The sequence below is a fragment of the Lissotriton helveticus genome, chromosome 1_2 (genome assembly GCF_964261635.1).
Source record: "Lissotriton helveticus chromosome 1_2, aLisHel1.1, whole genome shotgun sequence".
Taxonomy (NCBI): domain Eukaryota; kingdom Metazoa; phylum Chordata; class Amphibia; order Caudata; family Salamandridae; genus Lissotriton; species Lissotriton helveticus.
In genome coordinates, this window is record NC_136058.1 from 436,712,651 (window position 1) to 436,729,344 (window position 16,694).

The window sequence follows — 16,694 nt, forward strand, 5'->3', positions numbered from 1 at the left end:
GGGCGGGTGTGGAAACCTTAGGAGACCTTTATACAGACGGAGCCTTGCTTACTTTTGCTGAACTCACTGCGAGCACAGGCTTACCGGCCTGGCAGTTCTTACTGCATGCGTCGCTGATACGCACGCTGGCGGATGCCTGGGGGGACATGTCGGAGGAACCGCCGATGCACCACTTCATGCAGTACTTGCATGTCATGGGCAATAGCACCCACATAGTGCACTGGCTCACACAAGCCCTCTTGGTACATACACAGCCCTACACCCTACAGCTGAAAGACAAATGGGTGGCAGACAGAGGGAGGGACTGGACGGACAAAGAATGGGCAATGGTGTTGAGTGGTCCGATCAATATCCCACGCAACCCCGCTTCAAGATCATACAGTTCTATATCTTGCACCGCACCTACCTGTCGCCGGATAAGATCAACCGGTACTTCATGGTCACTGACGCTGCCTTCCAGAGATGCTCCCTAGTGGGAGCAGACTTCCTACACATGCTCTGGCTGTGCCCCAGCATCCAGTCCTACTGGGACATGATCACGACACTGCTAACGCAATGCACAGTCGTAAATTCACCGCATACATGGGAGGCCTGCATCCTGGGGCTCTATAAAAGGACCAAACTGAACAAGGTACCGGCTAGGTTTTGGGACCTGGGACTCATAACAGCCAAACGCCTCCTCACCAAGCGCTGGAAGAACAGCGAACCTCCACACATACGACACTGGTATACTTCTTTTACTAACTGGGCGCGGGCGGGAGGCACCGTCCTATGCCGAGAGGAGACAGCGGGGCTCAGGAAGTTCCCCATCGCAAAGCTTTGGGATTATACTCTGAAATCCTTCCAGCAAACAAGCCTGGAACACGGTATCACTTAAACTAGGACCCTCTTTCGACACAACCTGTGGACAAGGGACACAAAAATGGCCGCATGCGCCCACCGCCCCCTTCCCTATCTGCACAAGGCACATGCCACAGCATACACAGTCCTCATGAAGCACCAATGCGTGGATGCACACCACACCGTACCTACCGTTCCGCATGCCCACGGACGCTACCGCTTAGCTACATGCTACACACAGTTTCGCTGTCTTTTCACCTCTCCTATTTCCTGACACTAGGAGACCCCATCCCACCCCACCCTACCACGCACTTTAAACATAGCCGACGACTGTGCCGCAACCAGATGATATTACTCTAGCGTCTATACGCTGGCCCTCCTCGCGGCTCCTCCGCGCTCCCCCCTCGCTCTCATCATGACTAGCCCTACCCTCAGTAGCAAAGCCCCCTCCTTATCTATACGCACACAGACATCCTAGACTGTTATTTGTCTTTCTCCCTATCTCTTCCCCCCTGATTTGTTTCGCATTCTTGTTCATATATCGGTTATGTTTACAAAACCAGAGTCCTTTCTCCGTTGACTCGACTCCACAAAATTTGCGTATATGATATTGGTAACTACACTTCGTCTGGTATTCTATAGATCCTTTGCACTACCATGACACACGGCGTGCTGCAAGTAGACTGCGGAGAATGACCGGGGTACATGTTGCCCTGCACTGCGATGACAACTGCTACCATAGACACCTAACCCCCCTTGCAATCTCGTCAATATCAGGCGGCGACACACATACTAGGATACGAGGCACGCCGATACCGGCTTCACCTGTCAGCTCACAATGTTGCCACTGTCCACGACTACTCTCCTATCTTCACATGTATCACTGTTGCTCTATGCGGTCACTGTGTCGCTGTATAAACTGCAATTGATGTATGGTTTCTGTAATGTTGCATCCACCACCTCTTGCTGACACATGTAACACGCATGACTACCTATGATGCCGAGATGCCGCTAGCATATATTCAACCCAAAAACAGCGGAAAAAACAGGAAAAACCATAGACCTGTAATTTATCTGATATGTAAACTATTTGATCAGTGCACGCTTTTCTCTATCACGCCGCCGGACCCCAGGGTTGTTGGCTGAACGGCTGTGTTCACCCACCATTGTTGAACAGAAACTGCACTCAACGCAGCGGGCCCCCTGAGGGTTGTAGGCTACTTGCTGTGTCACCTCAGAACTGTGCAATGAAGGTCTTATAATTTTTTTTATTTTTAAATGAGGAATCTACACACTGCACTGCATCTTACTGCACCATGAGGAATCTACACACTGCGCTGCATCTTACTGCACTATGAGGAATCTACACACTGTGCTGCATCTTACTGCACCATGAGGAATCTACACACTGCGCTGCATCTTACTGCACCATGAGAAATCTACACACTGCGCTGCATCCTACTGCACTGTGAGGAATCGACACACTGCGCTGCATCTTACTGCACTGTGAGGAATCTACACACTGCGCTGCATCTTACTGCACTGTGAGGAATCTACACACTGCGCTGCATCTTACTGCACTGTGAGGAATCTACACACTGCGCTGCATCTTACTGCACCATGAGGAATCTACACACTGCGCTGCATCTTACAGCACCATGAGGAATCTACACACTGCACTGCATCTTACTGCACCATGAGGAATCTACACACTGCGTTGCATCTTACTGCACCGTGAGGAATCTACACACTGCGCTGCATCTTACTGCACTTAGAGGCATCTACACACTCCAATCCAATCCAATCCAATCAGAAATTTGTATAGCGCGCTACTCACCCAGAGGGTCTCAAGGCGCTTAAGGGGGAGGGGATCGCTATTGATCGAACAGCCAGGTTTTGAGTTGTTTTCTAAAGGAGAGATGGTCCTGGGTAAAACGGAGGTGGGTGGGGAGGGAGTTCCAGGTCTTCGCCGCCAGGTAGGAGAAGGATCGTCCTCCCACGGTGGCTCTTCGGATGCGTGGAATCGTGGCGAGGGCTTGATTGGATGATCGCAGTTGGCGGGTAGGAGTGTAAAAGGTTAGGCGATTGTTGAGGTATTTGGATCCTAGGTCGTGGAGGGCCTTGTGTGCGTGGGTGAGGAGACGGAACGTGATTCTCTTGCTGACGGGGAGCAGGTGAAGGTCTCTTAGGTGTTCGGCTATGTGGCTTTGTCGTGGTATGTCCAGGATGAGTCGAGCGGAGGCGTTCTGGATGCGTTGAAGTCTTTTCTGCAGTTTGGCTGTGATTCCAGTGTAGAGGGTGTTACCGTAGTCCAGTCGGCTGGTGACAAGTGCTTGGGTGACCGTCTTCCTTGTTTCGATGGGGATCCATCTGAAGATGTTTCAGAGCATGCGTAGGATGTTAAAACATGATGATGAGACGGCGTTGACTTGTCTGGTTATCGAGAGGGAGGAGTCTAGGATGAAGCCCAGGTTGCGAGCATGGTCCGTTGGTTTGGGGGCGCTGCCAAGGGCCGGGGGCCACCAGGAGTCGTCCCAGGCAGAGGGGGATGATCCTAGGATGAGGACTTCTGTCTTGTCTGAGTTCAGTTTTATGCGGCTGTTCTTCATCCACTCGGCTACTTCTTTCATCCCTTCGTGTAGGTTGGTTCTGGCTGTGGTTGGGTCTTTGGTGAGGGAGAGGATTAGCTGAGTGTCGTCCGCGTAGGAGATGATGTTTAGGTTGTGTTGGTGTGCGCTGGATGCGAGGGGGCTCATGTAGACGTTGAAGAGGGTGGGGCTGAGTGATGATCCTTGTGGTACGCCGCAGATGACTTCGGTGGCCTCTGATCTGAAAGGGGGGAGGCGGACTCTCTGGGTTCTTCCGGCTAGGAACGAGATGATCCAATCCAATGCCTTATCTTGTATCCAGACGTTTCTGAGGCGTTGTACTAGGGTGCGGTGGCAAACCGTGTCGAACGCTGCGGAGAGGTCCAGGGGGATGAGGGCCGCTGTTTCCCTGTTGTCGAGTAGGGTTCGGATGTCGTCTGTGGCTGCGATGAGGACGGTCTTGGTGCTGTGGTTGGCTCGGAAGCTGGACTGTGAAGGGTCGAGGGAACCGTTAGACTCAAGGCGGCGAGCTGCTTGTTGACGGTCTTCTCTATGACTTTGGAGGAGAATGGGAGGAGCGAGATGGGGCGGTAGTTCTTAAGTTCGGTGGGGTCTGCTGAAGGTTTCTTCAGAAGGGTGCTGAGTTCGGCATGCTTCCAGCTCTCCGGGAAGGTCGCGGTGTTGAAGGAGCAGTTGATGATGTTCCGGAGTTGGAGTGCGATGGCGGAGTCTGCCTTGTTGAAGATGTGATGGGGGCATGGGTCGGTAGGCGATCCGGAGTGGATGGAGTTCATCATGCGGATGGTGTCTTCGGTGCTGATCGGGGTCCAGGCGCGGAGGGTGGCGGTGGGGGGTTTCGGTTCAGTGGTAGGGGCAGTGGTCTGGTCGCCGAAGCTGTTGTGTATGTCTGCGATCTTGCGGTGAAAGAACGAGGCAAGAGAGTCGCAGAGGTCTTGAGAGAGAGTGATGTCGTTGTTGCCGGCGCTGGGATTGGTGAGCTCTTTGATGATGCTGAAGAGTTCCTTGCTGTTGTGGGCGTTGTTGTCTAGTCGATCCTTAAATGCTGACTTCTTGGTGGTGCGGATCAGCTGGTGGTGTTTGCGGGTGGCGTTCTTGAGGGCGGTCATGTTGTCTGTGGTTGGGTTTCTTCGCCAGGCTTTCTCGAGGGTGCGGCAGTTCTTTTTGGAGTTCTTGAGGTCGTCGTTGAACCAGGAGACTTTTTTGCTTCCTGGCTTGTTGGGATTGTTTTTCAGGGGTGCTAGCTCGTCAGCACAGTGGGTGATCCACTGTGTGAGATTGATGGCTGCTTCATTTGGGTCCGTTGATCTGGCGGGAGCGTTTTGATTCAGTGAAGTGGTGAGCTGGTCGGCGGTAATTTTGTTCCAGTTTCTGCGGGGGACCTGTTGCGGGAAATGGTGAGTTGTGTTCTCTCTGAAGCTGAAGTGGACGCAGCTGTGGTCTGTCCAGTGGAGTCCGGTGGAGTGGCTGAAGGAGATGTGCTTGCTGGAGGAGAAGACTGGGTCGAGCGTGTGTCCGGCTTAGTGGGTGGGGGTGTTCACCAGTTGTTTGAGTCCGAGATTGCTGAGGTTGTCCAGCAGGGTGGTGGTGTTGTTGTCGTTGTAATTCTCCAGGTGGAAGTTGAGGTCCCCTAGGAGAATGTAGTCAACGGAGGGGAGGGCGTGTGGGCTGACAAAGTCAATGATGTCTTCGCTGAATTGTGTGCGGGGTCCTGGGGGTCTGTAAATGAGGGTGCCTCTCATCGTGGTCTTGGGGTCGGTGTGTATCTGGAAGTGAAGGTGTTCGGTGGCTGTGAGGGTGTCGTCGGAATTGGTCGAGATGCGGATGGTGTTCTTGTGGACGATTGCGATGCCTCCTCCTGTTTGGTTGATGCGGTCCCTTCGGATGATCTTGTATCCGTCCGGGATGGCTATGGCGATGTCGGGCGCTAATGAGGCGTTCATCCAGGTTTCCATGAGAAAGGCGACGTCCGGAGTTATGGTGTCGAGTAGGTTCCATAGTTCAATGGCGTGTCTGTAGACCTAACGGGTGTTGAGCATAATGAATAAATTTTATTGTTTGGTTACTCAAAACCATTATAATAAAACAAGCGTATATAAAAAGAAATTACAAAAGTTAAAACAGGGAATGTGTTAGCGAAATAGTCTGTGCATCTACGGAGTCTCTATTCATTTAAGCCCTGGGTGGCCATCAACTTAGACCGTGTCTCTTGGATGAACTTTCCAAATGAGGCCATGTCTTTTACTGTAGACAGTGTATATAATTGATGGACCGCCTCCTTTGCGGTGCGAGTCCCCGCTTGCCTGAGAATGGGCCTAAGGTAAAGACTGCGTGCTGCACGCAGGGCCGGGCAGCAAAATAGCAGATGAGCATGGGACTCGCGTTTGTAATTGCAGAGCCTGCATTCCAATACACCCAACTCTGCCCGTTCAACGGCATATAGTTCTTTAAGGGGCAGAGGGTGTAGTCTGTAGGCTAGAATCTTATGGAGAGCTGTGAGGCCCACGGCCTGCGTGAGATGGTGTTTGGGATTATACACAATGTGCGGCAGGCATAGGGTCTCGTGCAGGTCTCTTATCGCTAATGACTGCAAGTCCAATTCGCTGGAGCGAGCCCGAACTTGTTTCTTGATTGCGTTTTTGATCGCCGTGTAGTTGACTAGTTCGGGGTCCCAAAGCTCAGTGGCCAGGTTGAGGCGAACTTTTGCCGCGGTGAGGGTAGCTGACCAAGGATTCCCGGGTTCCATAAAGATATATTTCAAAACTGCCTTAAGTGTCTTATCTTTTGCGGCTGTAGCAAGGTAATAGTATTTGCTTAAGGCCGCCATCTCTTCCAGATTTTGTTGGTTGAGCGAGAATTCTAAGCGGATAAGGGCGTTTCTAGTGCACTTCGGTAGATGAAATATTCTCTTGTATGCTCTGCAATGGATTTTTTCGAGTTCCTTGTTGAGTTTGCCCGGATACGCTTGCTGAGCGTAATTGAGGGCCGGCATTAGTTTAGCCTTTAATACTCTTCGAATGGCCGTTGTAGTTGGGCTGTGTAAGAAAGCTTGTAATTTGCAGAGTGCATAAGTGATGGTTTTCCCTTTGCCTTGGATTTTCTTTAACTGGGCACCGGAGAGACCTGACTCGTGGTAGCAGACTCCCAGGTAGGTATATCGTTGTGTGCTTTCCATAGAGAGATGACCAAGGTTCCATTTTGCTCGTTTTTTTATGTGGGTAGTGCCCAAAAATAACTATTTTTGATTTGGAAGAGTTTGCCACCAACCTGTTTTCGTTGTTGTATGTTGCCAGGGCGGTCAGCATCTTTTGTAGTCTTATTTTAGTGTGATCCAGGAGTACCAGATCGTCAGCGTACTGCATGAACTGGATTTTGATCCCCCAATCCTTGGGGTTGCAAGGGCTACCCCCAACAGGGCTGTCTCCATATCTGCTGTATACAGATTGAACAGCAGTGGCGCTAACACCTACCCTTGCTTTAGGCCTTGGTCCGTGTCGATCTTCTCAGAAGCGGAATCACTCGAGAGTTTAATTCTAACCCACGTTTTTTGATAGAGTGACTGAATTGCTCTTAGCATAGTCGGACTGATGTTCCATTGTGCCAGCTTTCTCCATAAAATTGCGCGGTCTACCCCATCGAAAGCGGCAGAGTAATCGATGAAGCAGGCGAATAAAGGGAGGGTTTTACGCGACCGAGCTTGATAGGCCAAATAGGAGAGTGCAGTGATGTTATCCACGGTCGAAGACCCGGGTCTGAAGCCAGTTTGGCAGAAAGGCAAAAGACCTTCTTCACGTGCCCAATCTGCGAGGTCCGTCAGTATCGCACTAGCATAGGCTTTGCCCTCGATGTCCAAGAGGGCAATCAGTCTGTAGTTGGGCGGATCTGATTTAGGTCCCTTCTTATGGATAGGGTGTAAAAGCGAGCCTCTCCAGGAATCATGTAAAGTTTACAGGAGTGTAACCCATAGACCGGTTCAGGACTGGGTAGGTAAGGTACATTTAGAAACTGTGTCCTGATTGGTTATAATGTATAGGCAGTTACTTGTGCATGCATACAGCATTACTCAGAAGGGAAAGAAGGAGAATCCACATTCATTTGGAGCAAGATAGTTAATCATCTTTATGTCACATAAGTAATGGTCGAAGAGTTATACAGTTAAATACAGCACTGCATAAATAAATTGAAGACAACCACAAAAAACTTGGTGCTTAAGAGTGATAGTGATGAAGGTGGCGACGCAAGTGGAAAAAGTGAACAGCAAAAACGGCGCACTGTGATGAAGTGCAAATTATTTACAGTGGGTGGCTCAAGAGTAAGTGACAGCGTGATATCAAAGTACATAAGATTTTTCAATTGTTTGTTGAGCCACAGGAAAGGAGTACGCCTATGAATGCGCTGTTAGGTCGACGGCGTTTCGATCCGTGTAAGTGTGGATCGTCATCAGGACTGGGTTGTCTAAGTTGGGGCGTGCTGTAAACAATGGGGAGAGAGAGAGGGATGAGGAAGGGAGCGCGGTGGGGGTGGGAATTTATTCAGTGCAATTTGGCGACCTAGGTACCTTGTTCTAAATCCGTGCATATGGCGAGCCCATATTTAATTGGAGTATCCCATACTTCAGGCAGGGCCGCCTATGAAGTCATCCGGTTCACCAAGGTCAGGTGATTCAGGATCAGCTTAAGTGCACTGTCAGAGAGGGGAAGTAGAGAGGGAAGGGTTAAAAATCCCTGAAAGGGTTAACCAGCTGGAGATTAGACCGTAAGAAGACGGCTCTAGAGAATTGGTCTGGAGAGTGAGGCTCCCAGTGGTAACAGTTAAGAACGTGTGGGGAAAAGAAACATACCTGACTGTAGCTGTGCTTTAATCGGCTGTCAGGGAAAGCCAGGTCGTCTAATGGGGAGAAAACAGGGCAGTGATTACCAGCAGCCCGTTTGTGAAAACAGAAAGCGTCAGACTGGTGCAAGGGGCCCTGTGATGGGAAGGGCCGGTGTGAGCACGTACCTGTTAGACCTGGCGTGTGGTCACAAGAGTGAATCGGCGTTTGTTCTCACGAATGAATCGCGGCGTGAAGCGCCGGGATCGGCGAGGCAGGAAGGTTACTTCCGCATGTGGGCGGGGCTTGTGTGAAGGGTGTGTACGTCACAGTGGGGTCAGCTCCTGGGGGAGGCACGGACTGTGTGGGCGTAGGGGTTAGCTCGTGGGCGGACTATGTGAGTGTATGCCTCAGGCAATTGCAAGCCGAGCAAATTTAATATTTCTGCATCTAAACATCTCTGAACCGCCAGGCAGACAGGCTTAAAGGAATAAGCTGCTGCACTCGGGGGTGCATGTAAGGGATGGCAAGGGCAGGGATGCGGGCCGAATGAGGGCGGGTGGTAGTGAGCGTTAACTATGTGTATGCCCAGGGGAAATGAAGCCCTATATAAAAGGGGGCCGTACGTCCTAGGAGTACAAATTCGACATACATTTGCATTTCATACCGTCATTTTGAACATTAAAAACATGATATTTACATTGATAACCCGATCCAATTGTTAACATAGCTACCATTAGAAATCTGTGCTAGAATTCATGTTATTTAACCATATATTTAAACGTACAGAATGCTTTGTCTACATGTGTCGTTTGTAAGACTTACAGGGAGGTGTTCATACTTAGTCCTGCGGAAGGTGCATGTTATTAGTACCCTGATGTAGATCAAAAGATTCAGTTTAATCAATCGTACTCTTGTCATATTTTCAGTCCTGGGGTAGGGCAATAATGCAGAGGACAGTAATTATGGATGAAGAGAATTGTCAGATTTAGGTGGTAACAGTACTATTCCATTCATCAATTGTGTTGAGCCCATGGTTCACGGTGTCGCAGATGGTCATCCATTTGCATTCAGCCTTATTCAGTAGCATTTTAATGTCTCCTCCTCGTATAGGCAAAGTTGGTTTCTCAATGACTTGCCAATGAATATCGGCGTCTGAGTGCCCCAGTTGTAGATAGTGTGCTACCAAAGGCGCTGTGATCGTTTTGCAGTTAATGCGGCTTCTGTGCTGGATGATTCGCTGTTTAATCATTTGTGTAGTCTGGCCAATGTAGAGGAGGTTGCATGGACACCTTATGGCATAAACTACATTTTGTGATCTGCAGTTTGTGTGTTTTTTCAATTCATATCGTCGACCATTCACTACGAACTCTTTCGTGTTTACTGTTAGATCACAGATGCTGCAATTTTGGCATCTGTAATGGCCCAAAATAGGATCAAGGCCCCAAGCTGCCGTACTCGTGTTTTTTCCTTTAGTCGATTGTGGCCATGTGATGGCATGCACCAGATGATTCGCCAAATTTTCTCCGCGTTGATACGAGAACAAGGGGGCTTCATTGAATTGTTCGTATGAACGTAGCAAAGTCCAGTTTTTCTTGATGATTTTATGGATTTTGTTACTGTGAGGGCTGAATTTTGAAACAAAAGGTATTCGGGTCATTGTTTTTTTGGTTTGGGTGGTGAGGAGAAGATCTCGGTGACAGAACCAGGCTCTTTTCTTGGCTCTGTTGACCAACCGTCGTGGGTAACCTCGATGTATTCGTTTTTGCGTCAGGGTGTCTGCCTCTCTAAAATAATCTTTTTTCCATTTACAATTGCGCCAAATCCTAAGGAATTGGCCATAGGGCAATCCATCGCGCAGTCCTCGAGGGTGGTAACTGGAATATAGGAGAAGGGTGTTTTTCTCGGTTGGTTTTCGATAAAGGGTAGTGCCTAGTTTGCCATCTTCAGCACAGATGGTGACATCCAGGAAGGGCAGTTCATTTTGCTTGCATTCACTGGTAAATTTCAGATGTTCTTGTGAGTGATTTAGCCAATGAATGAATGGGTCTAGTGTTTCAGCTGTACCATTCCACAGTAATAGGACATCGTCTATATATCTTCGCCATAGACTGATATTCTGGAAGAATGGGTTGATCGGCGTGAGGATGAGGGTTTTCTCACGATTATGTAAAAACAGAATCGCAAAATTAGGGGCGAAACAAGCGCCCATTGATACACCTTTCACCTGTAAATAAAAAGTGTCTCGATATAGAAAATAGTTGTTTTTCAGAGCTACTCGGAGGAGGTTCATGACAAAGTCTGTTGGAATCTGTGTCGGTTGTGGCCGGGACAAAAGCAGGGTATGAATAACTTGTAGGCCTTCGTCATGAGGAATGTTAGTATAAAGGGACTCAATATCAAGCCCTGCCATGACTTGTGTATTGGTATCAAAGGGTAAATCCTCAATCGTGTTAATGAGATCCATGGTGTCACGAATGTAGGTGTCAGTTTCAGGAACAAAAGGTTTGATAATAGAATCAATGTATTTGCCCAGTGGCTCTAAGATCGAACCACACCCAGAGACAATGGGTCTCCCTGGTGGATTATGGCCGTCTTTGTGTATCCCTCTCTCTCTCCCCATTGTTTACAGCACGCCCCAACTTAGACAACCCAGTCCTGATGACGATCCACACTTACACGGATCGAAACGCCGTCGACCTGTGGTAAATAAATAAATAATACCCTATTTTTGACTAGACTTATAGCATAACAGATAGCTCAATAAATAAGAGTCAAGATTCGAGGTAGTAGGAGTTTCTGCAGGTTTATTACAGCATAAGGACAGGATCAGGACAACCTGCATGGGAATAGGACAATAAGGCCCGGCAGCTGCCGGGGCTGGGTCTGGGATGAGCGCGCTAACATTTAATAACAAAACATTGACTTATATACATAGCGCAAACACATAGCATTACATTGCAGTAGGCGTAACAGTAGGTGGAGTAGAAGGCGTGACGCGTAGCAGTCGCGAGAGATAACAGAAATAAGAGGTGTAACTGGGAGTTTACTTAGACATGTGATGCAAAACGTAACAGAATATGTCATGAATGGGCGGAAACATTGGAGGGGGCTACCTAAGGAGCCGGGACCTCTAACCTAATGGTGCGCGAAAACTAGCAATGACGTGTTACTAGGAGAAGCTGGGGGCTACGAACTCTGCGCTAGGAGCAGAGACTAGAGTCTGGAGGGTCGGAGCGACATGTACCTAAACCCTATCTGGTATCTAATGTTTAGGGAACATGTTGATATAAACTAGAAGTCATGAGGGGAGAGGCTAACCTGATTTTAAGACTGGACCATGCATTATTCTATATGTAGTGCGTGAAGAATATTAAATGACCATTAAATACAGTATTTCTCTAACGTGGAGACGAGAAGGCTAGACAATGACGAAAACTATTGATGCAGTTCAGTAGCTTAGGAATGCAGAGGAGGAGGACTGAACTGATAGCAGGAACTATAACATACTTTTGGCAGACTCAGAGGCAGAGCCGGGGTGTACCGGGCACTGCAAGGCAGGAAGTGAGTGAAGGGTCGAGGATACAGGTGGGGGCTGTATCGCTCCTTAGCGAGGCTTTCAGGAGACAGGAGCTGAATCTGTGGTCCGGGCCCTTTTGAGGCCTGGAAACGGAGACTTTATAATTGAATAACGTGCACACTGAGAAACGTGGCAACATTACTTACATAGGCCTGATATTCGTAGTATTCACGAGAACTGGAAACTAACATACTAGAGGTGGACACAACTGTAATTGCGTCTTTAATCAGAAATGGGGAATAACATATGCATATTGATCATGCACACATAACATATGATGGATGAGGCGTAGGGACACAGAACATGGCAAAATTTACTTTTCCACATTCCCTCCTTGTCACTACGTTTCCATCAGGAAACATCAATATTCATGATACCGTCTATCATTTCATACAGTACCATTTGCTCGTCTCGAATTGTCTTGGAACGGGATTTAGAACAGGGCTTGGGACTGGGAATACAAAAGGTAGCACACATGCTGCAAATCGCAGGGCCACATTGTATACAGAGGCAGCAGCTAAATATGATCGCTACTGCAATACCTAAAAAGGACAGGACTTTCCAACCCCATGCGGAAATTATATTCCAGAACCAACCGGACCATGTCCAGGTGCCTGGATCTTGGTGTAACAGATGGGCAATTTTATGGAGTCTGGTTATAGCTGAATAAACAGACGGCGCGTTATTTGGAATGAAAATACAACAACTGGATCCGAGAACTCTACAGGCCCCGCCCCTATCGGCCAGTATGACGTCAAGGACGAGACGATTCTGTAAAACGACAATTCTCATAAAGGATTGCTCTTCAGTTAAATTACCTAGAGCGGAGGCAGTCTCATCTACTACTGCTTCAAGGGTTCTTGTTAACCTACGAATGAGCTTACTATTTACAACTGTACCTAAATAAGGGAAAACACCTTTATCTATATCAATGAATTGCTCTGCGGCGGTTTCAGTATAATCGACAATCGGGAGATTTCTCTTGTGTCTAGTGTGTACTAAGAAAGAATTCCTATGATAGTCAGGTGGGGCTAGAAAAACAGGTGGCAGTAGGAAAGCAATGTAACAGGTTCCCTCCCAATCGAGGGGCAGACGGACATATGCAGTTTGACCACAAATAAAATAAGAATGACGTGAAGCTTTGAAAATAGATTTCCTACCGTCACTATACTGGATAACAGTAGTACATTCACTATGACCTATATGTACAGAACCATAACTACGGACACATAATTCGCCTTTGACTGGTAGTACTGAAATAGCGGGTGAGTCTGGAGTAGTATCAGACTGAACATTCAGAACCATGAAATTCGACGAATAATTTCCTAAATTATATACTTCATTTTCTAAATCTAAACCTGTTCTGTGGGGGAGACCTTGCTTGTCTGGGAAACATGTACTGTTAAGAAAAGACATATCTGTTGAGGACGACGTTAACGTGGACCATGCTCCACACGAACCATTGTGTGAGAATGGATAAGGAAAGAGTGGCAGAACTCCCTTCGGTGTCTGGAAAGGGGGGAGTCGACCACACACCCAACAATTAGTGGCATTGCTGGTCTGGTGTGAATAATGTAACATACGGATAAATGTGTTATTACGCATAGCGAGGCGGTATGAATATTCGTGAGGAGGCAGATCACTAAACGTGTGCTCTACTGTAGCATGAGCAGACATATTTACATGAGGAACTGGAAAACACAGATAGAAAGCATAGCTGGTGCAGGAAGCCATTATGCTGATGAATAATACGAAACTCAGAAAAACGATACATTTGATTGAGCTTTGACTGACTCTCTCACTATGGGGGTCTATTTTATACATGTCAGAAACAGTCTAACCGTTTCACCTAGGGGAGGACTTATACAATCAAACTGGCTGACTTATTAGACCTGAGCTTTAACTTATACTCCTGTTGCGGAGTTTTCTCTAACAAGGGAGGGGTTGTAATAATGTCTTGTGCGGGACAGTCCTTTAAAACAATGTTCTGGCAATCCTTCGAATCCTGGGAAATGTTCTTGGAAATGTTTTTGAAGACTGGTTTCGATCCTTTGAAAAGTTTTACATGAGAAAGGTGGACCCACCCCTTCCTGCCTTCCAACTTGACGGCAGTTCGGGTGGTCAAGAGGACCTGACGTGGCTCCTTCCAACGTGGTTCCAGCGGACTTGATCTGTCGAAATTTCTGATCATCACAAGGGAGCCTGGAACGATCTCGTGCGGTGCCACCTCGGTATTGTCTGGAAATGCGGCGGCAACCTGTGAACGACATGAGTTGAGGGCAGACATCAAGGAAGCTAGGTAATCTGTCAGCATATTACATGAAACATCGGTAATACTTCGGGGTCTAGGAGTACCCCACATATTAGGGGGGCGGCCGAAAACGACCTCATACGGGGACAGACCTGATCTGGAATGTGCGACCATACGCATGTAAAACAGAGCGACTGGCAAAGCTACTAACCAGTCCACACCCTTGTCTTTACAGACTTTTGCTATACGGATTTTCAGAGTCTGATTATGCCTTTCGACTAGTCCAGCTGCTTCTGGATGGCGTACACAATGGAACTTCCACTGGTACCCTAACAAAAGGGAAACATGTTTCATGAGTTCAGATGAGAATGGCTGGCCGTTATCAGAATATACGACTCTAGGGAGTCCATATCTAGGGAAGAATTCACGAACCAACTGCTTGGCAGTGGTCGCGGCTGTGTAATCTGGGACTGGATATGCTTCTGTCCATCTGGACAAGGCGCATACAACTACAAGGACATACTTGAAACCTCGACATCGCTCCATTTGAATATAATCCATCTGGAGGACCTCAAAAGGGTGGTCAGGGGGCTGGAAACCACCTTGTTCCACCGGGACACTTTTACCTGGATTAAACTGACAACATATCATACAGGTACGGACTTTCTGCTTGGCTGCAGCTCGTAAATGCTTGTTGAACCAAATGTTCTGGATACTGTCTAACATAGCTTTTTCTCCTAAATGTGCTGGACTATGTGCGGTATTGATAATGACTTGAACCATAGAATCGGGGAGAAACCATGTGGCTCTACCCTTCGTTAACCATCCTTGATCTGTCTGGACCCCTCCTTGTACAGACCATTTCTTGATTTCATCGGGAGTAGCATGTGACTGGATATCTATGACATCTTGAGTAGGGTCCTTAACTGTCATGCATGTAGTCAGATCTGGAATATGTGTCTGATTAACTGGAATGTCTGGAGTCTGTGCTGTAAGCTTGGCTGTGCGGTCTGCTAAATCATTACCTTGGGAAATAATGTCTGTAACTTTCGTATGTGCTTTGCACTTCATGATAGCAATAGATGTCGGTAAATGTATGGCATCTAACAGGGCTTGAATAAGGAGACCATGCTGAATCTTGGTTCCATGAGAAGTCATAAATCCTCTCTCCTGCCAGAGCACTCCGAAGTCGTGTACAACTCCGAATGCGTAACGTGAATCTGTGTAAACATTAACCTTCAGGTTCTTGGCATGTATACAGGCTTGTGTCAGAGCGACTAGCTCTGCTGCTTGAGCGGACAGAGTATCAATACGGTGTGTTTCAATAACTTCAGTGTCAGTAGTCACTGCATACGCGGCGACTAGTTCTCCTGTACTAGTTCTCATACATGAACCATCCACATAAAGTGTCAGGTCGGGATCTGGTAACGGAATATCTGTCAGGTCTTGTCTTGGCTTTGTCGTAATGTTAACTACTTCCACACAATCATGTGTGTCTGGATTTGAACTAACTGATGGTAACAGTGTAGCAGGATTCAGGACGTTGCAGCGTCTAATTTCTATGTGTGGCTGGAACAGTGTCAATTCATAACCTGTTAAACGTGCAATTGTCAAGTGCTGAGTTTGTGTTCGGTTTAAAAGAACTTCTACTGAATGTGGGACCTGTACTGTCAGGGAGTGTCCTAAAACTATGGAATCACTTTGTCTGATAGCTAGTGCTGTGGCTGCAACTGACTTGAGGCACGCAGGCAACGCCTGGGCGACTGGATCTAATGTGCTCGAAAAATAAGCACAGGGCTTGTATTGACCTGCTTGATCTTGTGTGAGAACAGATAATGCTGTACCTTTGCGTTCTGTAACGAAAAGTGTAAAAGGCTTACTGTAGTTCGGTGTAGCTAGAACTGGAGCTTGACATAGGGCTTTCTTTAACTCGTTGAAACTAAGTGTATGGTCAGATGTCCAAGGGAGGACAGTCGATACGGCTGCCTCCTGTGTCGTTAACTGTATCAGTGGCTTGGCTAGGAATGCATACTGGGGAATCCATTGTCTACAATAAGAAGTAAGGCCGATAAAGGCACGTACCTCCTTCTGGGTTCTGGGCTGGGGAAGACTCGCTATTAACTGGATACGGTCGGGTGTCAACTGCCTACCCCTCTTGGACAGCAAGTGTCCTAAGTATACCACTTGCTGGACACAGAATTGAAGCTTCGAAGGTGACACCTTGTGCCCCATCTCGGCTAGAAAATACAGAACTGTAAGTGATGCACGCTCGCAGTCACGTTCAGAACGGGCTGTGATCAGTAGATCATCGACATACTGGAGCAGGGCAGTGTCAGTTGGCATGTGAATGTTGTCTAGTTGTCTCTTGAGTGCTTGACTGTAAATACTAGGGCTTTCTGTGAAACCTTGAGGAGCGCGTGTAAACATATAGCTCCTTCCATTTAAACAAAATCCGAAAAGAAACTGGCTGTCTGGATGAATTGGAACACTAAAAAATGCATTCTTGAGGTCAATAACAGTGAAAAACATGGCTTCGGAATCAATGGCTGTTAACAGGGAAGAAATGTCTGGGACAACTGGGTACTGAGGAATAATACATTTATTAAG